Source organism: Sinocyclocheilus anshuiensis, unplaced genomic scaffold (assembly GCF_001515605.1).
Source record: "Sinocyclocheilus anshuiensis isolate Anshui unplaced genomic scaffold, SAMN03320099.WGS_v1.1 scaffold143, whole genome shotgun sequence".
NCBI classification, from domain to species: Eukaryota; Metazoa; Chordata; class Actinopteri; order Cypriniformes; family Cyprinidae; genus Sinocyclocheilus; species Sinocyclocheilus anshuiensis.
In genome coordinates, this window is record NW_015548197.1 from 726,604 (window position 1) to 751,934 (window position 25,331).

The window sequence follows — 25,331 nt, forward strand, 5'->3', positions numbered from 1 at the left end:
GCCTGCAGAATAGCCGGGAGTGGCTCGCATATCTAGGCCATAGAACCTGACAAAGGTTAGGGGCGTGGACCATCCTGCAGCGTCGCAGATGTCCTGCATTGAGACACCTGCCAAGAAGGACTTAAAGGCCGCCACACTTCGGGTAGAGTGAGCCTTGACCCGTAGAGGCGAAGGGAGATCAGAGGACTCATAAGCAATGGAAATGGCATCTACTATCCACTGACTGAGGGTCTGTTTTGTAGCTGGAAGCCCTCTCTTAGGGGGACCATAGCAAACAAGCAGTTGGTCTGCCCTTCTCCACAGGGCAGCTCTGTGGACGTATGCATCCAGTGCTCGCACTGGACACATACAGTTAAGCTTCTGCTGGTCTGGTTCCCTGAAGGGAGGAGGACTGAAGGCCTGAAGTATAATGGGCTGTGGTGCTGATGAGGGGACTTTTGGGACATACCCCACACGAGGGTACAGAAATGCTTTGGCCAGACCGGGCGCAAAGTCAAGATAGGAAGGGGCCACCGAGAGGGCCTGTAAATCCCCAACTCTTTTAAGAGACGATATTGCCAGAAGAAAGGTAGCCTTTATTGTAAGATGGCGATCAGAAATCTCCTCGATAGGTTCGAATGGAGGCTTACAAAGAGCTTCTAGCACCACTGCTAGGTCCCATGTCGGGACACGAGATCGTACTGGAGGCCTCAGCCTCAGCGCACCGCGGAGGAAACGTGTAACCCGGGGGTGTCTCCCCACTGAAATGCCACCAAGAGGGGTGTCGTAGGCCGCAATGGCCGCCACGTAGACCTTCAGGGTGGAGTGGGTTAACCCTGTAGAGAACCGGGCCTGCAGGAACTCCAGTACTGTACCAACTGGGCAGCTAGCTGGGTCGAGCTGGCGGTCTCTACGGTCGCAGAAGGCGTTCCCCTAGCGTTTTCGACGGAGCTCGAGTTCCTGAAGAGGAACCATGGTTTTTGGTGCATTGATTATCATTTGTATAATCACAGTTTTGTTGTAAATAGTGTAAGAAAACCATGGTTAATTTGTGGTTACCATGGTTTAACTATAGTAATCATAGTTTTTTGGGATTTTTTTGTAGTAAAATCAAAAATTTTTGTAAGGGAATGTCAAATGGCCATGTAAACTTGTGAATTGGGGTGATGAAGAGACGGTTTTATTCTTACCTTTACGGCCCGAAAAAGTCAATTCAAGAAAACCTTGATAGTACAGTTAGCAATATATAATAATACAAGGCTAGAGCCATTATGTAAACAGGTTGCATATGCTGATCATCCAATCAGAGCTTCTTTAATCTTTTGCAATAATTGATTAGTTTATTAAAAGGTGGTTTTAAACTGGTTTAAATCATTCTTAACAAACAGGAGATTTGTGGTAAAAACTGGAAGTTTTCACTCGACCACAGGCAACCTAACTTGTGGAGTTCCACAAGGTTCTATCTTATCTCCCGCTCCCTTCTCTCTTTATCTTCTTCCTCTGGGCTCTATTTTTAGAAAACACAACGTCTCTTTTCACTGTTACGCCGACGACCTACAAATTTAATTGCATTTGACTAAGAAAACAAACTTTACCATTGATACTCTTACTGCTTGTCTTGCTGATGTCAAATCATGGCTTTCTAAAATCTTTCTGTTCTTGAACCCAGATAAAACCGAAGTTATTGTTTTTAGTCCCTCAGAACATAGGGCAAGTATTCAACCCAATCTCGGGACCTTAAATTCCTTCATCTCTCCCCATGTTCGAAATCTGGGTGTGGTGTTTGATAATTCCTTAAAATTTGATAAACAAATTAGTGCTGTAGTAGGTTCTAGCTTCTTCCATCTTCGCTCCCTTTCTAAAATCAAGTCATTTCTCTCAAAAAGCTCTCTAGAGGTTGCTATCCATGCCTTTATTACGTCTCGGCTGGATTATTGCAACGCCCTCTATTTCGGAATATCAAAGTCCCAAATCTCTGGGTTACAAGTAGTTCAAAATGCAGCAGCTAGATTCTTGAAGCGGTGTAAAAAGTTTGATCATGCCACTCCCCTCTTGCGATCATTGCATTGGCTGCCAGTTCACTATCGAATTGAGTTTAAAATCTTGCTACTTGTCTATAAATCACTTAACAACCAAGCTCCATCTTATTTGTCTGATTTACTCCACCCCTACTCTTTGACGAAGGGACTAAGATCAGTGGGCAAATTTCTCCTCCAGACCCCTAGAACCCGCTTAAAAACCAGAGGATCTAGAGCCTTTGAAGTGGCTGGGCCCACCCTCTGGAACAACTCGTTCCAGTTCACATCAGAATGGCTTCCACTTTATCTGAGTTCAAGTCATATCTTAAAACACATCTTTTCTCTCTGGCTTTTAACATGTAGGGATATGAGACCCCTAGAACCCGCTTAAAAACCAGAGGATCTAGAGCCTTTGAAGTGGCTGGTCCCACCCTCTGGAACAACTTACCAGTTCACATCAGAATGGCTTCCACTTTATCTGAGTTTAAGTCATATCTTAAAACACATCTTTTCTCTCTGGCTTTTAACATGTAGGCCTAGTAATATATGCCTTTGAATTGTTTTAATCTGCTTTTGTTGTTGTATTTGTTTTTTAAAAGTGTTTTTATTTGTTTACTGATTTTCTCCTCGTTATATATTATTGTTTGTTGTGCAGCACTTTGGTCGGCCTTGTTTCGTGCTTAAATGTGCTTTAGAAATAAAACTGAACTTGAACTTGAACTTGCAGGGTGTTTCTATGTGATTCTAAGGGGGTGTTTACACAACACCTTTTCAACTAAAAATGGAACACTTTTTATGTGTTTTGGCCGTTCATTTACACAACAATGGTGTTTTGGGGGCCTGAAAATGCAAAGTTTTGAAAACAGGTTACAAAGTGCAAGTTTTTGAAAATTATATGGTCTCTGTGTAAACTACCAAAACGCGAATTTGTGAAAACGGTGACATCATGCACATGTCTCTTACCTCAGTATGTGTGCAGGCACGTAGTGTCTCTTTACAAAGTGATCTCGACAACTACTGGCCTGTCATGCATAATACAGCATTTTTAGTCATTTCAAAGCATCCATTGTTTTGACAACATTGTTGCCTGTATGTGAAAAAATGCGTGTATGTAGGCCTACCCAAATTTTTTTAGCCTGTTGCTATGTAGTTGCTTGGGGTTCTGGATTGTAGGGTACTGCTATGCGGTTGCTATGGTGATCTATATGGTTTTTAAAAAAAATGCATTGCTTTGCAGTTGATTCAAGTGTTCTAAATTGCTAGGATTTTTGATGTTTTAATGTTTTTCAGGATTTTTGATGTTTTAATGTTTTTCGGGATTTTTGATGTTTTAATGTTTTTCAGGATTTTTTGATGAATAGAAAGTTTAAAAGAACAGCTTTTATTTGAAATAGAAATCTTTTGTGAACTTATAATGTCTTTACTGTCACTTTTGATCAATATAATGCATTCTTGCGGAACAAAAGTATTAATTTCTTTCAAAAACAAATTTTACTGACCCCAAATTTTGGTATGGTAGTGTATGTTATATATAAAATACTTTCCCGAACCATGACAGTTTGTCATAATCTGTTGGGTTAGCAGACACCAGGACTTGAGTGTTGTTTCAAGGTTTTCAGGATCAGATTTTTTGAGGAACCGTCCCTGTCTGAATGCATTCAGATGCAGTCCAGTGGAAGCTTCAGGTCAGAGATGCACACTGACCTCAGTTACATTATGACGGCAGCGTTCGGCCGCCTGGTCAATAACACTGATGGATAAATGGACTCTAATGTGCTACATTTACCTGGCTGGGGCAGATTTACTCCGGTCACTCCTAAAGATCACGCTGCACACTCTGTAGCTTCTCCTACAGGTCTGTATCATTTAATTCCAGCCCATTAGAGCTGCACTCTTAATAATAGAGCAATGGGCAGTTTACTTAGATTTAAAGCTTCCCTCTCAATAGGGTCGTAATAACAGAAGCGCAGTCTTGCTCTCCAGACCTGCCGAGTGCAGTTCGTGTGTGTCTCTCTCTCTTGCCCCTTGCATAATGATCTGCTCGCTGTACTAGCGTGGTGTCTTTCTCTATAATTCATTAATTTACTCAGCTTCATGCCCTTTGCAGGGAATGCCATTATTATTATTATAATATTCATACAAGCCATATTATATTATATAATTGGGGCCTCATGCAGTGAGTTCCACAATAATATTCTTGCCAAGACTAGTATTTAGAAATGTGCTTAAATTGTTTTCTTGGTTAAATGTTCTTTTTCTAAACACACAATTTACTTTCCAGTCATCAGCCTTAAATCAAGAAACAATTACTTAAGAAGAAAAAAATGAATATGATTGCTTTCAGAAAATATATCTTAATTGAAATGTATTTGACTTACTACAAGAAAATAAAATACAAGTTACTAAGTAGAAGTTTAGTAAGGCAATGCTTAGCCTAAAAGATAAGAAAAATAAACAATTAAACATATATTCTTTGAAAACATCTACCACAGTTTTGCTTCTCAGGTAAATGTATTTTGTTTAAAGATATTTTTTGCTGGAAAATAAAATGCAAATATTGATTAATTGATTAATATTGATTTTTCTTTTAACAGTGTACAAAACTTGCTGCCACAATGCTAGAGTGGTTGTCAGGGTGTTGCTATGGTGTTCTGTGGTTCCTAGTGTGTTGCTATGTGGTTGTTATGGTTTTCTGAATGTTTTAGAAAGTTGCTGTGCAGTTGCTTGGGTGTTCTGGGCTGTTACTAGGGCGTCGCTATGCAGTTGCTATGCTGTTGCTATGATGATCTGTGTGGGTTTTTGCTAGTGCATGAGGTTCATGTATAAAAGGTAAGAAAAATTAATTTTAATATGTTCTCTGAAAACATCTCACTTTTGCTTCTCAAGTAAATTTATTTTGTTTTAAGGACGGTCATGTATATTTTTTCATGTATTCATTCATTCATTAAGAATTCTAATTAAATTTTTTTTACAGTGTGCAAAACGTTTTGCCACAATAGGGTGGATATCAGGGTGTTGCTATGCAGTTGCTAAGGTGTTTTGTAGTTCTTAAGGTGTTGCTATGTAGTTGCAATGGTTTTCTGAATGTTTACAAAGTTGCTATGCATTTGCTACATCGCTGCCATGAAGGTGCTATGAAGGTACTATGCTGATCTATGTGGTTTTTTTTAGTGCATTGCTTTGCAGCTGTCAATTAGGTGTGCTAGGCATTGCTATGCGGTTTCTACATGGTTGCTATGCAGTTGATATGTGGTTGCTACTGTATATGGTGATCTAAGTGTTTTTTTTTCTAGTGCATTGCTTTGCAGTTGACAAGGTGTTTTATTTGTTGCTATGCAGTTGCTATGAGACTACTATGCAGTCATTATGTGGTTGCCAATTGGTTGCTATGGTGATCTATGTGGGTTTTTTCTAGTCCGTTGCTTTGCAATTGACAAGGTGTTGTAGGTCATTGCTATAGTATTTCTATGTCATTGTTAAGGTGTTTTTTTTCTGTTTTATTGTACATCTTGTGAAAATTGTCAGTCTGATCACATGATTTGAGACAAGCTTCTGCTGAATTATGCAAAACAATTTGAATCCACACACTATCTCTGAGTAAAAAAGTTTAACAACTTAAAGGCCCTGAAATAGAGCAAACGTAACACTCGCTGCAGGAACCCAAACACAACAAACGGCCGGGGCGTCACATGCCTATGATGTCAGCACATTTCCAAAGTCGCGATTGGCCGAGCTCAGCATGAGAGGGGCGGTGTGTCATCGGGTGCCGCGAGGTCTTCCGACCCCTTTAGCTTATTTTAAGCCAAAAACGCCTCCGCAAATAAACCTCCCCCACCGAGAGGAGTAATTGGTGTAGTATCTCCCAGCACTCGCATGAGATCATGTCTGCGCCGCACTGCCAGCGCTCTGCGGGACAGACCCATTTCCATGAGCCACTGGGCCACAGACTCCAATGTTAATGACCTACAGTTTCAAACTCATAAACGAGATCGATGTTCTCCTTTTGTGTGGGAGAATGTTCGCTTTGTATTTGTCAGGACAGCTCTTGAAAAAAATATATTTTCTAGAATAATACATTTAAATCTGTATTTGGTGATTTTGTGTTAACTGAATGCTGCACACTGAGTAAGTGTAGTATGTGTACTTCACCTGTGTACTGTAAATCTGTATGCATGCAATACACAGGTGACCTATTACATTTTGCGAAAGTGCATGAAATACTGTATTCCACAATGCACTTACATTTACATTTATTCACTTAGCTGATGCTTTTATCTAAAGCAGTTTACAAATGAGGATTCACTGTATCTAAATTCATTGTATCTAAAGCAATTTCTGTTATATTATTCTGGACACAATTGACCTTGTTTCTGAAACGTTGGGACAATAAATTGCTCATAAATCCATATTTCTATGAATTATTTCATTCAAAAGTCATGATTTTACAAATAATTGACACTGAAAGTTGTTCTGCTTGTGTTTCATGAGCCATTGTTTGACTGGACTGCAACTGTTAATGCAAAATTGCAAAAAATGCACCCTTTTTTTTTTTTTGCAGGACACTTCGAAAAAATTTGCTCACTCGAATGAAATGATGACAATTAAAGCCGTGACTATTAACATTTTCCCCCTTTTATTTGATTAAACTACCAAAGGTTAATATAAAAAGTCAATTTATAACTTTTTATTATAATAATAACTGCACTGCAAAAATACTTTCTTCATAGTATTTTTGACTTTCCATTGCAAATATCTAAACATTCTTAAATCAAAATACATTTACTTCTGAAGGAATATTACTTAATAACTTCAGTCTTGTTTTCTGAAAAATGTATCAAAATTAAGTGAGTTTATGCTTTAAAAAATTCTGCCATTGGGGTAAGAAAAATAACTTTGTTTTCTGTTTAAATTAAGTTCATTTTTCTTATCTCACTGGCAGATTTTTTTTTTCTTGTTTAAAGCACAAACTCACTTATTTTGCAGAAAACAAGACTTCATATCTAATAGACTTAGATATTTGTAATGGAAAACAAATCAAAAATAAATAAGAGTAAAGAAAGTAATTATGAACATGAATTATGAACTTGCAATGTGTCTTTTTTTTCTTGGAAATATTCCAATTTCTGTCCAAAATGTATCCATTACATGATTAATTTACAAAAAATATTTAAAAAATTAATTTACGCTAAATAATGAGTATACTCTTTCACATACAATTTTTTATGAATACAAATTTTTACTCAAAAATTGGTAGTAAATTACACAATTAATTACAAAGAAATTGAATTACGTAAAATTCTGAAGGAAAAAAAACTAAAATAGTATTTTCTATTAAAACATACTCCAATAATCCTAGTATAAATGCAAATATAACATTGCTGAAATAGCCAAGATGAGTGAAGATGAGCAGTTTTTTTTAATTTGATCGATAATATTTGAACAGTGCGTTCACAGTGCGTTTTGGCCCTTATGGGGCCAAAAATAAATACCACTGTAACATTTAGAGTAGGTTTAGAGCGTATTCAGAGCAGGACTAGTTCATGATTAATGCAGCAGCAACAGCGGTCATGATTCGAGTGGTTTGTGGTGAATGGAGCGCTGTTAATCTGTGATTAGCGTGGCTGTTGTTAATCTTTAATGCAAATTGCATTTCTGTAATTGTAGCGTACTGATGTGACATGTCATGTTCCCTGAATCCAGTCATGTGTTTCATAAATAACTGAAGAGGTGAACACTTGCTTACAACAAACGCATGTCAATTGCCATTTCTTGTGTTTCTATTGATTAATGTTGCCTATTCTTCTGGTCTCTATGGATTTGGTTCCTCCTCCAATGTGCATTTCTGGGTTTTTCACCTCATCGTCCAACAGGTGAAAATGGTGCATTTGATCACTAAAAGCACACATGATTTGAGGAAGGACTGGCCGTTCTGCGGGACGTTTAATACTTCAGTGTGGCTGCTGTAAGTATGAGCACCAGTAATAGTGATATACAGACAAAAACACTTGTTTTCTTGACTATTTGCCCATATAGAAAGGTTTCTGTTCTCTATCGGAGATTTTGGGAGCTCAGAAAGGGTTGCAACATGCACTCCAGAGAATATTTTGTGCTGTGAAGATAAAAATTGTTCTCAGTGGAGGTTTGAGATGAGTCACGTTCACAGGAGTCCTTTTATAAAGATCACACTCCGGTGGAACAAACTCAGTGTTATGGCACAGTCGCTTTCTGATGGTATTTTATTTTAAAAGATATTTATTTAAATTCTATTTTAATCTGTTTTTTTTTTTTAAATAAAAATATTGCACTCAACCTTACCTTACCAGTGTGAGGAATGAGATTAAAGTAATTACAGCTGTGACATTTAACACCTATTTTGATTCATTTGACTGCCTAAAGTTAAGACACTGCACACAAAATTCAATGAAAAACATTATTTTCATCATAATAACTGGACATCCACACTGAAATGAACGTGAAATGTAATAAAGTCACATGACAATCGCTGAATAATGTTTACCGTTTCACTTGCTTTTTAAAAATGTTGCAAATATTGTTGGCTCTGCGACAAATTGCCTTTGTCCCACTTTGGATTAAAGCATCTGCTAAATGTGTAAATGTAAATGGCAAAAAAAATATTAAGTAGTACATTTATCATTCCATTCTGAAGCTAACCAAAGGATTGATCTCAAAAAGTACTTTGTTATTCTGGAAATCTTCCAGTTTTTGTCCAAAATTTATCCATTACATGATTGTTCTTCCAACATAGTTAAAAAAAGGTATTTTTTTGGCATGCTTTTAAAAGCATTTCCTTTACAAAACTTAATATTTTAAGTAAAAAGCAAGAAAGGATGGAAGGGGAGGCAAGTTATTACATTGATGAAAGATTATAAAAACATCATTTTAGGAAGTTGGGAAGTTTAGGAAGTTAGGAAGTCATTTAGGGGAAGTCGTGGCCTAATAGTTAGAGAGTCGGACTCGTAACCCAAAGGTTGTGGGTTCGAGTCTCATACCAGGGATTGAAGGTGGGTGGAGTGAATGTACAGCGCTCTCCCCCACCTTCAATACCACGACTGAGGTGCCCTTGAGCAAGGCACCGAACCCCCAGCTGCTCCCCGGGCGCCACAGCAAAAAAATGGCTGCCCACTTCTCCGGGTGTGTGTTCACGGTGTGTGTGTGTGTGTGTTCACTGCTGTGTGTGCACTTTGGATGGGATAAATGCAGAGCACTAATTCTGAGTATGGGTCACAATACTTGGCAACATGTCACTTCACTTTCTTTAAAATAACATGCACTGATGGTCTATTTATTTAGTTAGTTAGTAATTAGTTAGTAAAGTAAGTAATAATAATTAAACATGTAGAGTCAGTGTTCGTTTGTGAGCTCAGTCTGTATGTGTGTGTCTGCATATGTGTGTGTTTATCCTCTCTGCCTTGTAGCCGTGGGGTAATTCATCAGTCTGTTGTGGTTTGGGCTCTGAAAGGCCGGCCGGGACGGCACACTGCATTACCCATAAGTTTCGCTTGATTTCAGTGACTTAAACGAGTGCGGATTCCAGTGCAGCTCTAGAAATCACATTAACACACACAGATAATGAGTGTATTGAGATGCCGCATTGGAAATGAGGTCACTGTAACAGTAATAAAAGCAAATATGACAAGAGCAGCAAAAGTAATATTCTCCATCTTTATTTTATTACTTATGGAGCCAGACAGAAGCCAATATCACTCGCATACACTTCTGCTTTCAGATTCACAGTGTTGAGATTATGGGTTTAACCAATGAATGATTTTGTTTTTGTGTCTGAAATGCTTTTAGTGACGGCATGTTAAGAAATAATTAGTCTGATCGTGTATCTTTCCTGTTCCAGCTAACCTGAGTCATATTTAAGTTGCAGAATATCATCTATTGACTGGAACAACCTAGCAACTGCATAGCAACACCCAAGCAATCACCTAGAACACCCCAGCAACCGCATAGGAACGCCCTAGCAATCGCCTAGAACATACCAGCAACCACATAGCAACGTACTATCAATTGCCTAGAACACCCCAGCAACTGCATAGCAACACCCGAGCAATTACCTAGAACACCCCAGCAACTGCATAGCAACACCCAAGCAATTACCTAGAACACCCCAGCAACTGCATAGCAACACCCAAGCAATTACCTAGAACACCCCAGCAACTGCATAGCAACACCCAAGCAATTACCTAGAACACCCCAGCAACTGCATAGCAACACCCAAGCAATTACCTAGAACACCCCAGCAACTGCATAGCAACACCCAAGCAATTACCTAGAACACCCCAGCAACTGCATAGCAACACCCGAGCAATTACCTAGAACACCCCAGGAACTGCATAGCAACACTTTAGAAAACATATAGCAAGATTCACAGTGTTGAGATTATGGATGATTTTGTTTTTGTGTCTGAAATGCTTTTAGTGACGGCATGTCTGATTGTGTATCTTTCCTGTCCTGAGCTAACCGGTGTCATATTTAAGTTGCAGAATATCATCTGTTAACTGGAACACCCTAGCAACTGCATAGCAACGCCCTAGCAATCTCCTAGAACACCCCAGCAACCGCATAGCAATGCCTTAGAAAATATATAGCAACAGCCTAGAACCTACTAGCAACCAGTGTTGGGTGTAATTAATTACTAAGTAATTAGTTACTGTTATTTAATTACTTTTCCCTTGAAAAAGTAAAGTAAGCGATTACTCTTATTTTTTTCTGTAATTTAATTGCAGTTACTTCTTATGTAATTGAACTTAATACTGTAAAGACTGTAGAACATTTATATACAATACAATAGTGGATTTAACATCAAAATTTAAAGTCTAACCTTAAAATGCATGCTTTTATGTACCCTTCTCACTTTAAATACTTTGGTGAGTTAATAATAACATTGGTAACACTTTAGTGTCCAATTCTGACTTTTAACTAGTTGGTAATTAGCATGAATATTACTAGGATATTGGCTGTGTATTATTACTTAAAAAACACATATTAATGTCTTATTCTACAAGACCTGGTTCTAAATCCTTAATCCTACCCAATACTTAAACTTAACAACTACTTTACTAAGTATTAATAAGCAGTAATTGGAGTTTATTGAGGCAAAAGTAATAGTTAATAGTTAGTTAATAGTGAGCACTGGACTCTAATCTAAAGTGTGACCAGAAGAATTTATGTAGTTATCTATTATTTATTTGAAATAATTAAAATAATTGTTTAATGTCCTTGTATCATTAACTTGTCGAGGTTGATATAGGATTTAGAAAGTAATTAGTAATAAGTAATTAAATACTTTTTGGAGAGATTAATTTGTACAGTAATCTAATTACACGGTTGAAGATGTAAATAGTAACTAGTAATTAATTACTTTTTTAGAGTAACTTACCCAACACTGCTAGCAACACAATAGAAACCACGAGAACACCCTAGCAACTGCATAGCAATGCTCTAGCAACCTCCATAAATACCTTAGAAACCACCTATCAACACACTAGAAAACACTAGAATACCTTAGATGCTGCATAGCAATGCCCTAGACATCCTCTAGGCATGGCATATCCTGGCAACCTTCCTGAGCACCCTAGCAACTGCATAGAAATGCTCTTGCAACCTTCCAGAACATCCTAGAACCTAGCAACACACAAGAAGCCACCAGAGCATTTTAGTGACTGCATAGCAAAGCCCTAGCAACCAGCTATTAACCCAACAACCACCAAAAAAGATCCTAGTAATCAGCTCTCAACCTAGCAACCACTAAAAAGGACCCTAGCAACCCCCTGGCAGCCTCTCAGAACATCCTTGCATGGTAGGGGTGAGTTTCAGACATTTTCTAACAGGAATCTAGTGTGTTATTGGGATGTTTTGAGTCTTTGACCTCTTTCCCTACAGGAGGCTTTAATAGTCCATCTGAGCAGATTTCTCCATCGCCCCGCACAATAGAGACACTCTAGGAACGCTACACTAATTTGCATACTCTGCCCCTCTCCACCGCATCCCATTAGCAGAATTCTTTGGGAATGTTTTTTCTGGTCCTCCTATTCTAAAAAGATCTGATGTGTTTTTTCCCTCTCCGTTTTTCCTCATTCCCAGCTCCATTTGAGCGCGGTGGGGTTATTTATGAGGGCGCTGGAGGAGATTTCAGTCACTGCAGATCTGTGGCTGAGGCCCTGACCTTCCTGTAAGACACTCTTCCTGGAATGAGGAATGGGGGCGGGTGAAGACCGGGATCGAAAGAGAAGAATCAGGGTAAAATCATTTACATAGCCTCATTTACAATGACGCAATTAATGACGGATAAGATGTGAGTCGCTACTGAGCACGAAAACATCTTAATTTGCATTGAAACTGCTGGGACTCACGCTCATCGTTTACCGTATCTAATCCATTCAATTTCAATGTCTGCACATTAAAATGGCTTGTTAAAGATAAAAAGCTTTATGACATCCCTTGTTTAGGATTCTTGTCACAAATGAAAATACGGAAAATTTAAAACTGAAATAAAAGAAGTTTAAGTTGAGATACTACTGTTACTAAAACTGAAATACAAATAAAGATGAATAAAAATGTTTTAAAAAATTAAAATAAAAAATAAAGTAAAAATAAAAGCACATAAAATTATTAAAACTAAAACTGAAAATAAAAAAATAAAAGCTAATTCAAAATATTAATAAATATTATAAAAGTATATAAATAATACTAAATTAACACTGGGGCTGAATTCACTAGGATCTGTTGGCATTGTGACCTCTCTGGATTTGGGTGTTAAGTAGATGACCAGCGGTTCTGATAAAGATAAAGAGTTAATCCATGACTAACACATCATTAGTCTTTCCCGGCAGCTCTGAGTGATGCAAACCATGTCTATAGTCCTCCAGACGTATCTGATGGTTTCATCATGTGCTTGAGAGGATTCTGGCTTTGTTTCATTCTGATGATGGTGGCGTGTTCAGGGGCTATTTGGAAAAGAACAGTAGTCTTGCCTCGTTACCATTGTGTCCTTGAGGAAAAACACTACACCCTTGGTTTTTCTCTATAATTAGTGTACTGCAAGTCACTTTCCATAAAAAAAGCATAAGTTAAATTACCATTAGCAAATGCAATGTCTGGAGTCATGACATTGAATGTGTAATGAAAAAATAATAGTATGAGCAATAATTATTAATTAATTATAATTATATATAAAAATGTCTGAAAGTTTAAACAAATTGACTATTATTTTATACAAATTTGAAAATGATTGTTTTCCAACAGGTTTTTAGTTTTTATTAATATTTTGAGTGTTTGTTTTATATGTATTTTCTGTTTTCTGTTTTCAGTTTTAAAGTTTTAGTAGTTTTGTTGTTTTCTTTTGAAAATGTATGTGTTTTTTTATGTTTATCTAAGTTTTTATTATTTAATTTATGGTTTTTATTTCAGTTTTAAATAATTATTTCAGTTTTAATTTTAGTTATTTTAGTACATCAAGTTAAATGAAAATGACAAGTGATATTATTTGGAATTATGAAAAAAAAAATTATATTGTTTTATACAGTGCAAATATATTTTATTTCAGTTAAAGTTTAATTTTTTTCAATTAATGACAGGTTTCTTATGGTTTTAGTCTTCCATCGTTCAGTGAACAGGTGAAAAAATAATGCACTGAACTGTATTTCTGAATAATAGTAGTGCATCATGAGACTCGCTGGCATCAGTTTTTTAGATCTGTAACGCTGCATAACACACTTTCAATCAGCAGGAACGGATGTAATCTGATTTCCGATCTGTACGACAGGTGCAGGATGAACTCCAAAATCTAACCCTAATCTATCACATTAATCTTCCCTAACTGAGGGGCCATCAAAGGTCAAAACTTCTCAAAATCTAATGAATCAGCATTCAATTAGTTTTGGTGCACCTGTAATGCAGATTTGTGATGCTTGATTCTTTTAGCCCGTGTTTTAAATCCTTCATTCTTCCTCTCTAAAGCATGTCGGTTTACTCTGGAGAGCAGGTTTACAGGTGCATGTGCTGTAGAGTTTCCAGCATGTGCAGGAGAAGCTGAATGAGAGAATCGGAGGCATATGGACTCAGCAGCTGAATGTTTGTCCCTGCTGGTTTGAGCTCAGATCTGTGTCGAACTCAACTCTGAAGCTTTTTGATGTTGACCTAAATAACATCTAGATCTATAATCTAGATCATTTGAGCTACTTTTAAAGTTTGAAAGCTGAAAGTGGCCTGTTTGTGCAACTTAGGTTACAGATTTGAGGAGTTTAGAAGCATCTTTTCTCCAACTATGGAAATGTTCCACATGGTTTGACTACCATAAAATGTTCAAATGATTGTTTTTTTCTTAATTTTGAATAATATGTCTATTAATTTTTCTGTATTGCATAATATATGACATACTGTTTGCATAATAGTCTGCTGTGACAGTGTTTCCATTTATCAGTCAAATAATGCTTGAAAAGTGAACGAATGTAGACATGTTTGAAAGTATGAGGGTGAAGTCCAGAGAAAAACTTTACTCTTTAGTCAGTGAGATTCATTGGGTTCTCGGGTATGTTTCATTTAAGCATACATTTGTCTCATATGTTTCTCCTAAAACAGAACTTTGAAATTAATATAGGTAAAATGAATTAATCTTGTAGCTGTATAGAAGCAACTGAGGTATTAAAAATACATCACTTGCTCAGCAATGGATCCTCTGCATTGAATGGGTGCCGTCAGAATGAGAGTCCAAACAGCTGATAAAAACATCACAATAATCCACAAGTAATCCACACCACTCCAGTCCATCAGTTAACGTCTTGTGATGTGAAAAGCTGTTTTTTTAAGAAACAAATCCATCATTAAGACGCTTTTAACTTGAAATTGTTGCTTCTGGCCAAAATACGAGTCCATAATCTGTAATAACGTTTCTGTCATGATCTTGCTCTTGTTCCCCTGTCTTGTGTTTGGACATTTGTGTTACTTCCTGTCTAGAGTGCCGTTTGTAGTCAACTTGTAGTTCTTTTGTTTCATTGGTCCTCTTGATTGCTTTCCCAGGTGTGTCTTGTTACCTTGTCATCTTGTTAGTGTCTCTGTGTATAATAGTACTGTGTTTTAGTCAGTCTGAGTCAGTCGTTGTCTTTGTGAAGTTGTGGCGTGTTGTTTCTTTTGCCTGGTTCTCCCCCAGTTATGTTCATCGTTTGATGCTGTGGATTGCTTTTGTTTTATTAAACTTCCTACTGCTTGCATGTGGATCCGACCTCTGCTCTTCCTTGCAGTGACGTGTAACAGATTCCTCCAGTGGAAAAAGTCCATCTGCTGTTGTCTCTCATCAAAATCCACCCACATGTTTGTTTAGAGCTGTTTTGGTCTGTTTTGGCTTGTAAACGGTGTTTGATCTGTGCAGATTTCTCTCCTGATTCAGATCACATTACTTTTTCACCGAGAGTATGATAGAGGACTCATATTTTAGCTGAAAGCAACAGTTTGAAGTTAAAAACACCTTAATGATGGATTTGCTTCTAACAAATATGCAGTTTTTCACTTCACAAGGCATTAACTGATGGACTGGAGTGGTGTGGATTATTGTGATGCTTTTATCAGCTGTTTGGACTCTCATTCTGACGGCACCCATTCACTGCAGAGGATCCATTGCTGAGCAAGTGATGTAATGCTACACAGACTCATCTACATTTTCAGCAAATTGTCATTTTCGGGTTAACTTCAAAGAGATGTAACACGTGAATTTTCATATGGGATATAGTGTCTTACATGGTTTGACTACCATTAAGTGTCTTAATTTTGAACAATATAGCTATTGCTTTTTAAATTTGAAAATCAATTTAATTATTTTCTAAACTAATAACCGTCTTTTTTACTTTGATATTTAACAATATAATGCACAGACATTCTGTTAATTTTAAGGGTGTCTTTAAGTCTCCTTTACTTTTTATAATGCAAAAAAACTTTTTAGGGTCACTGTACAGTACATTAACATTTATTCATTTAGCAGATGCTAAATTCGAACGCTTAAATACAGAACAGAATGTGGGCAAGCAATGAGTCTATTTAGCGGTTATCTGATTTGACCTTCAACTATCAAGCTGAAACCTGCTCTTATAAACTCCAGCGTCCAGTTTCATCATTTAAAACTCATGACATGGTTCATTTACAAATGTTCTTGCCTTTCACTCGTCCTTTAGGTGCAGATGAGCATTTGATGTGTGAGTGAAACTTCTACATTTGTGTGTGTGTGAAGCGGTCGAACCTTCTGCTCACCCCCTGCAGCGCCAGTGATAACAGCGACAGCAGAAACATGACGTCTGTTCCTGTCAGCTGGGAATGAGAGTTCATTCTTAAGAAAGGAGGGGTCGAGACGTCAGAGCGGCCATAGCGCTGCTTAATAACACGCTGTACGTGTGTGTTTGCCCTTCAGTGCACGGCCACGTATGCATGCATGTGTGCATTTACATGCAGCGTCCTCATATAGAGAGTCTCTGGAAACATACTTCAAACATTAAACCTAGTCAAGTGCACAAGCGCCTGCGAACATGAAGGGCTCTCGCTAACATAAGAGTAATCCAAGCTTATAGTCAGTGCTGAACCACTCCGCTCGACTCTGTGCATCCCAATCACTCGTTCATCAGTTCACACACGTCCGTTCTGCCCTTAATGCTGAGCCCAGGGACGTTTATCTCCTTGAGCTAAGCTTAAACTCTATATGAATGCAGGTAACCAGAATGAGTCCAAACCCACGTTACAAACATCTTCATCATCAACACTTCACTCTGAAAGCTTTTCTGCACCTCTTAATATCAAAACTGCTTTTATATACCCTACTGAATCGTCCATAGAGATTGTATTTGCATATTATATGATATACTACTTACATAATAGTCTGCTGTGGCAATATTTCCATTAATCAATCAGTCAGTGTTTGAAAAGTGAAGGAATGCAGACATTTCTGAAATTCGCAAGATGTTTCATGAGAAAAGTGAGATTGCTCTTTCATAGCTTTTTGAAATTCATTGGGTTCTTACACTCTTAAAAATAAAGGTGCTTCAAAAGGTTCTTCAAGCGATGCCATAGAAGAACCATTTTTGGTTCCACAAAGAACCATTCAGTCAAAGGTTCTTTAAAGAACCATCTCTTTCTTGTGTTTTTGTAATCTGAAGAACCTTATTTCGCCACAAAGAACCTTTTGGGAAACAGAAAGGTTCTTCAGATGTTAAAGGTTCTTTATGGAACCATTTAGACAAAAAGGTTCTTCTATGGCATCGTGAAGCACCTTTATTTTTAAGAGTGTAGTTGTTTCATTTACATTGAGTGTCAATTTGATGTCTCCTAAAATAGAACTAAATTCATCTTATAGCTGTATAGAAGCAAATGAGATATTAAACATACTGTATATATATATATATACTGTTTTCAGTTTTCGTGTGCATATGATACGAAATTTGTTGGCGTGCATATGATACGCAGTTTTCGCGTACATATGATACGCATCTACCCCACAACCCTAAACCTACCCATCGCGTAGCATATACACGCCAAAGTCCATTTTTGCGTATCAATACCACGAGTTTTCGTTTTTATTTGGCGTAGTATTTATACGCACTTTCATGAGATCAGTATGTATATAATATATATTTCCTACAAAATGCTCAATTTGGCTTCAAAATAATTCTATTTTATTTTTATTTATTTTGGTGATCAAGTTTAGTTTGAAAACTTCTTTGCATAATCTTTTTTGTTGCAGAATCTTTAGAAAAGAGACAAATCTGAGACATTCGCAAAAGGTATATAAAGGTATTTGTGAATTTCATCATGTGTTACTTTTGATCACAAGAATTAGAGAAATATTTGAGCCTTTTCTATGTAGAATTTGGAATTGAGATGTTAAAGAGATCTCATCTGTGATTTTTCTAATGAATATTTGGAATAATTTGGTATTCGAAGTATCAGATGAGAAATAATTGAGTTCATATGGAAGAATCGGACTTTTCAGTGAGGATTTTCGACGCAATGCAAAGTTAAACAGACATTGTTGAGATGTTCAGAGGAGAAATATTTTAGTTTACATCATGGAAGAAGGCAGATTCCGATCAATGTAGATTTTCGATGCAATGCAACTTTGAACACAGTTTGAGACATTGTTGAGATCTCGAGAGAAACATGAAATCATGGGGTCTTTTAGGAGAGAATTCAGAGAAGCAAGAGACTGTAATTGCTTTTTATTTCATCTTGGATTGAGATGTTGAGTTTGTATTGAAGAATCTTACTTTTCAGCGTAGATTTTCCAAGCAATGCAAATCTGAACATAATACATTTTTGAGATATTTAGAAGAAACCTGAGATCACTGCACCTTTTTAGGAGAAAATTCTGAGAAGCAGGAGACTGTACTGGCACTTTATTCAATCTCATTGCTGTCTATGAGAATGGGCTGAGATGTTAAAGAGATCTCATTGCTATTTTTTCTTTCCTCTGTGATGTCCAGTCATCGCTACACCCCCGTATGTACCGTGTGGTGTAGACGGAGACTGAGGCGCTTCTCCCCACTCGAACCTTCACGTTCGCATTCATCCAGTGGTTGGTGTGGGATCCGGTCGCGTCCTTCTCCCGCAGCAGCAGCAGCAGCAGCAGCTCGTCATGGAAACCCGTCTTCCTCGTTCAGTGATGTGATGTGCGCTCGCCGTTTGTCATCATCATTATCGGCGCTGGCGGACGGAGCGGACACACAGGAGCGGATTCTCTCCTCAGCTTCTCTAGAGGATGTACCGTGTTACCGGAGGGAGACGGCGGAGAGTCTTTCCGGGGGCCCTTCCGTGAGACACGAACGAGGACGGAGCGGATAGACGCGGATTTTGGACTCGATCTGTGCGGTGAGTGAACCTGACACCAATACTGACAAGCTAAACGTGCGCCAAAATGAATGACACACGCATGCATACGCGGGAGAGCGTTTCACGCTGCTGTCAAACATGCATGTAAATTTCTGCTGCATCGGGTCTGACGCATTTTGCAGTTGTCTGTGAGCCAGGGGCCAAAGCTGGAGCTCCATTCAGTCTCGGTGCTAAAGTTATTTATTTAGTATGCGTTTATTTATTTTTTAGCATTCACGTTTATGCAAGGTTTGCTTGGGCATCTTCAATTACATTTTTTTTTTTTACAAGGCTGTCTGTTCTTATTTGTCAAAGTTGTTTCATTCCATTAATTGACTTTGTACGCATGACAATTGGCGCACATCTCAGGTATTATAGCAATATATTTTTGTAAACGCAAACTTAGCTCTTATTTTTCTGTAGTTTGTCTGAAATGCATCACGGTTAACTCTTTAATGCCTGTGTAGTTACTGTAAGAGATGCCGAGATGTTTGTTGGCATGGTATCAAAGTAAACTGTCAGTTTATGTGAAGATATTTGTGATTTTGACACACAATATTAACTCTAATACACAATTGCTTGGGGATCTGTAATAGGGGTGTTTTTATATTTGAGTTAATTTATTATACATATCACAATTATTGCACATTCAACATATAGATGTCGCATATATATATATAGGTGAACTGTAAAAACCGAGCAGCTGTTTCTACGTGAACTGAACCTTAGAAATGACTTGGCTTATGTTTCCAGGTTCTTTCAGTCATATAAATGTTTTACTTGAATGAAAATAAGCTATTTTGTATATGTGTCTGTAGAATATCTGGCTGTTAGTGTTCAGTATTTGTCTGCAGTGTGTCTGAAATGCATCATTAACTCTTTAAGTGAATTGTCTAAAGAGTTACTGTAAGAGAGACTGTTGTCATGGTATCAAACTAAACACTTCCTTTGAGAAGGCAGAGATTCAGTGCATGATATCACTTGTCAAGGTACTTAAAGGGGTAGTTCACCCAAAAATGGAAATACTGTCATCATTTACAGTACTCGCACTTAGACTTTTTTTCTGTGGACAACAAAAGGTTGACTGATTTTTATGCCATAATGCCCATCCGTAGTGACCACGTATGTTAAACTCCAAAAATTAAAAAAAGCATCATAAACACACTCAAAAATACTGAGGCCTAAATCTAAGAGTTATGTATTTGAAATGCATTCAAATTTATTTTTATTTGAATTTTGCAATTTTATCATAAACTAATGCTATGTGATGCATATTTGACAGTCACACTGTAAAACTTTACTGTAAATTTACAGGTAATTTCTAACAGTATTGTACTGTATTTTCATAAAACAGTATCATACTGTATATTTAAAAGAATGAAACAGTTGATATTTCTGTAGTAGTACTAATAAACTGAATGTGTTTTAAACACAACCAGGTTTATATATTTATCATCGATAAATCCAATCTCCAATCCCTTACCTCATTTAGTATAGACCTTATGCCAGAGAAAAAGTGTGCAGCCATCTTTAGAATTTTGTCTTTGAACTTGGTACCTCTATAGTATCACTGTTTAAGAGTAATTAGCTGGTGAAGTGGATTTACTTTTTGTAGAGTTAACGAAAGTTATCATGAGCATTGTAATGTACAAAGCGGATGTCGTAACAAATGTCAGTAGACCGGGAAGATTTTAAAATGAGCGGTTAGTTCATAAATTCATACGACCTTACCTTCGCTGTGGATATACAAACGGTAGATGAAAGAAAAAGAGCTTGTCGCTGAAAAAGGGCAGAGCTACACAAGGTCTATACGCAACCACAAACATGCAAATTAGACCACTGAATCTGCACATGAGCCGTTTCTCAATATGTGTTCTTGTCTGTACTTGTGGACTTGTGAAATGTCATCAGTCGTTGCCCAAGTACACATATAGCCAAGTACAGTTCAAATCCCCGGAGTGCTCCGCCCCTTTTATCGAGGATGCATCAAGAGGCGACTTGTGCGAACTTGAGGCAGCCAACCAGCTAGCATTAATGGCGGAGGAGAAAACATGCATAATTTTCAAAATATTACTATCATTGTGTCATGAAATGTATAGAGTTTTTCAGGTGAGAATGTAGTTGTTTAACTGTCACCGTCCTGTTGGCGGGACGCCTATGATTACTTCACTATATTATAATTAAATCCTAATCTAATCATGACAAACTATATATTGCTGGAAAGGTCTAAGACTCCTAAATAGATATTTCACCACTGTATTTTGTTACAAATTATGTAGGAACAGTAATAGATTAATTTATGACAAGAGTGCACCTCTACATCATAACAGATCTACATCATAACAGGAGTTCTGACCTTTGTCACAAAAAGTCTTTTATTCATTGCCTTTTTCCCTGTCACATGTTTTAGTAATCATAATAAATTATATATCATTTGAAAGCTTGAAATCTCAAAATTCATCCATTTTGAAATTGGACATTGGGTTACCATAGAAATGGTACTTCAAAATATTTTAGAGGCCTCCTCCCCCTTAGTGGGGGGTGTCATATTACAAAATGTATTACGGACTTTTAGAATCAAAACTTTTTATAATCTTGACAAAATACATATCGTTGGAAAGGTCTGAGTCTCAAGATTCCATATCTTATTTTGTGATATAAGTAATATTAAGAGAGAAATTTATACATTTGTGACAGAAAAAGGCATAAAAAAAATTAAATGGAGTTTGGATGGCACCCGGTGGCTGTTTTTGGTATAACGCCTAAACAAATTTGCATAGGAACCTCAATTTTTTTAATATCAACTTCAAATTTGGAACACAACTTATTTAGAAATATGGCTTTAATTTTATAGCAATTTTGGATTAAAAACTATTTTGTAAAATATTTATTTTATATAAAATATAAAAAAATAGTACAGTACGTTTTCTTTGCAGTAAATTTAAACTTCTATAACTTTTTCATACTTTTATATTTATTTAATGATTTTACATCTGCCATAATTTGCTGATAGTCTTCTTTAAAAAGAGACCAACCCTTAGATCTGTATTCAAACGCATTCATGAATTATAATAATTTAAGTTTGGATAGTGCACTTTCACGTCTATGTTCAAAAATGGGGGGTGACAGGTAAGGGGTTAAAACTCAAATTTGCAGTTTATTTATAAAGATAGCACCTATTTGAACATTTGCTTAGCTGATTTCGGAGAAGTGAGCTCGAGGCGATCAGCGGACGCCCAGTGCTCATGAATCCCGCTGAGACCAGCCTCACCTCGGCTAGTCCTGACATGTGCTGCTGGCTCTGATGTCTCTGTAGTGGTTAAACATGAGATATAATTTGTTTTGAGTAAATATAACAGGCAATCTTTGGTCTCATGAATCTGTTATTTGTTCCTGGTCATATCGTTTTGCCTCAGCGCAAAGTTTAGTTTCATAACTTTATATATTTATTCAGCTTTACTGTAGTACAGCACTGACTTTGAGTTTGACTGAATTCAAAGTCAGTGGTCCGCATCCGGCTTCGCTACCGTTCGGACGTTCTTGCTTACTGCTCTGCGCTTTGCTCCCTATTTCTGTACTTTTCTTTGATTTTTCTAAGATTTTTACTTCAGCAGATCAGCACAGTGCTCAAACAACATATTTTTGGCACAAACACTAAAACAAAAAACTCTCTGGGACTGGAATAATACCACGAAAAAGAAGACTTTTGCCTCCCACTGCCAGCAGCTTACATTCCGGAGAAGGGAAAACACAGCTGCCCACATTCAAACAGAAGAGAAAGAAAATGCCTCCTGTTGAATCTACTTGCTGCATGAACTACTGCAAACTTCTAGAAAGGATTGCAGTTCTTGAAACAAAGTTACTTGCTGGACTTCCACAACAGGCAGAACACTCAGCAGACCGTCGTCACGGACCCCCTCAGCATACAGCCGGTGAGTCCCATGAACCTAGTCAATCTCAACAGTTTATACCAAGTGTAGAGGAACAAGCTGAAACTGATTGTCACACTAATCGATGGCACAAACAGGGAGCGAGACCCAAAGGCAGTAGAGACATCAGATTGTCACGAGTTTCTCGTATTGCGGTCACGCAAGGGCGTTCCCAAAGCGACTCTACGCAGCGTCTCGTTCCCTCTGGGAATCATGGTTACATACGTAACCTAGAGACGATCTCAGTGCTGCGTTTGACACTGTCGATCATAACATACTACTAGAGAGACTGGAAAACTGGGTCGGGCTTTCTGGACCGATGAGCTTTGTAAAAATCGACGCGTTTCAGAAAGGCGGGGCATAGAGGAGAAACAATAATGTACAGTATGTGTAAAATAATGTGTTTTTTGAACTTTAAACCGCATAAACACATTGCATTACACCAAATACACAAAATAATGTTCTTTTTAGCAACATCATATAAGCCCTTTAACAAAAAGAGGCAGTGTTGTGCTTTAGGTCATATTTCATTTTATTATACATACAGTGAAGATAATCAGAGTATTTTGCACATATTGCCTGAACCATATATTAATATGTTTTATATTTTTAAAATGAAGAGGGTTGTGTTTTATATTTTGTTTTGTTAAGTATACATACAGTGAAGGTAATCAAAATATGTACTCGTTGCCTGAACTACATTTTTGTGGCTATTAATATGTTTAAATGAAAACAAACAGAGGCAGTGGTGTTTGATATTATATTTCGTCTCATTGTAAATATACTGTACAGACAGTGAGGATAACCAGAGTAGCCGAGGCAAGCTGCGTGACGTTATCAAGTACACTGATGTTCTGTTTGCAGAATTACTGGACTTGTGTCCTCCCGTCCTCAGGAGAATGTACTACCAAGGGCGCAAGTCCAAACTTTGCGTACTTGGCATTGAGAAATGGCTATGGTTTGCTTTTAAGTATATTAAACTAAAAGAGAGATGTGTAAACAACACTGAAAACTTGATCACCACATTTGGTCAGAAAATGGCACATCTGAATGGCGATTTTCACTGAAGAACTACTTACATTTCGGTCTATTATGTTTGAAAAATCTGTTTAGGGATTCTTAAACAATTCAACCTTTGTTTTCCACGGGAAAAAATACAACAAGATAGGGGTGTGTAATGACATTAGGGTGAGTAAATAAAGACAAAACTTTCATTTTTGTATCAAGTCAAGTCAAGTCAAGTCAAGTCAAGTCAAGTCAAGTCAAGTCAAGTCAAGTCAAGTCAAGTATGAACTGTATGAACTATCCCTTAAAGCCATCATTATATATTCTCTCGATCTCACAGACAAACAGCAATTTTGACTCGTTTAAAACAGAATTCCAGAGCTGTGTTTTAACTTGCCTTCAGGGCGTTTTTCACTGCTGGTTTAAGCTCGAGAGACACAAACCGCTGATAGATTTTGTTTCTGTCGCTAAACTGTAAGCAAAAACCAGTCAGCGATTGATCCGGGCGTCCCACAGCTGGCTGATTTAACACATATTTAGGGGTTTTCTCCCCCAGATGTTCCATCGCGGCTGTGATTGGTTCTCTCCGCAGGTTTCTGACGGGGTGAGCGGCCGCGGTTGGACGGGGACCTTCCTTAATTAAAAGCCCGTTGTAGCGGCGGGGGGTTTGATTGATTGCGCTTTTGGGTGCTGTGGCAAATCTAAAGACCGCACGGAGGGGGTCACTCAGCTCCGCGAAGGGCTTGCGAGAATAAATCAGCATTTAAAACAAACATCGCCGTTCGTCTCAATTAGCAGAAGCGCGGTGGGTCATCGGCACAGTTTAGATGAAGGTGGCCGCGGATCTGAGCGAACGCAGCCGCAGGCGGACGAACCGGAGTCTCTCCGCCACACAACCATCAGACAGCAGGCGCTTTTAATGAAACACTTTATATGTGTGATGTCAACAGGGATTTATCCTTTGGATGTGATGCAGGATATGTCTCAAACAATGCAATCAGCATCCAAAATTAACCATTTACAAATCCTGCCAATGGTATGTGGATGGAGAAATGTACTAGCCATTAATATATGACATTATTGTGCATTATTTTGTATTCAAAAATATGTTTTTGTGCTATTGACCATTGAGTTACTTGTAGTTATTCCCTCACCAAGGCTAAATATTTGATACAAAAAATATAGGCTAGTAAAAACATGTTAATATGAAATATTATTACACTTATTAATATTAATATAATATTATTATAATTATAATAATTATAATAATATTATTATAATATCCTTCAGATATCATTATAATATGCTGATTTGCTGCACAAGAAACATTTATAATTATTATCCACGTTGAAAACAGTTGATACATGGAACCTTGATATATTTTTCAGGCTTTTATTATGAATGAAAGTTCATAAGCATTTATACAAAATCTTTTGTAACATTATAAATGTCTTTACTGTCACATTTAATCTGTTTATTAATGCATCTTTGCTGAATTAGTTTCTTTCAAAAAAAAAAAAAAAAAACCTTA

At 37.4% G+C, this 25,331-nt stretch overlaps 1 protein-coding gene and 1 pseudogene across 1 annotated transcript in view; one reads left to right on the top strand and one right to left on the bottom strand.

Moving 5' to 3' along the window:
• The window catches only part of LOC107653198 (pleckstrin homology domain-containing family G member 4B-like), an 82,408-nt pseudogene that overhangs the window by 40,875 nt on the left and 16,202 nt on the right, over positions 1–25,331 (bottom strand).
• LOC107653199 (disks large-associated protein 4-like) overlaps positions 18,552–25,331 on the top strand; it is a 165,954-nt gene continuing 159,174 nt past the window's right edge. The window contains exon 1 of the mRNA XM_016439866.1: positions 18,552–18,866. The gene's annotated coding sequence lies outside the window, so the exon portion shown is untranslated. The remainder of the gene's footprint in view (positions 18,867–25,331) is intronic.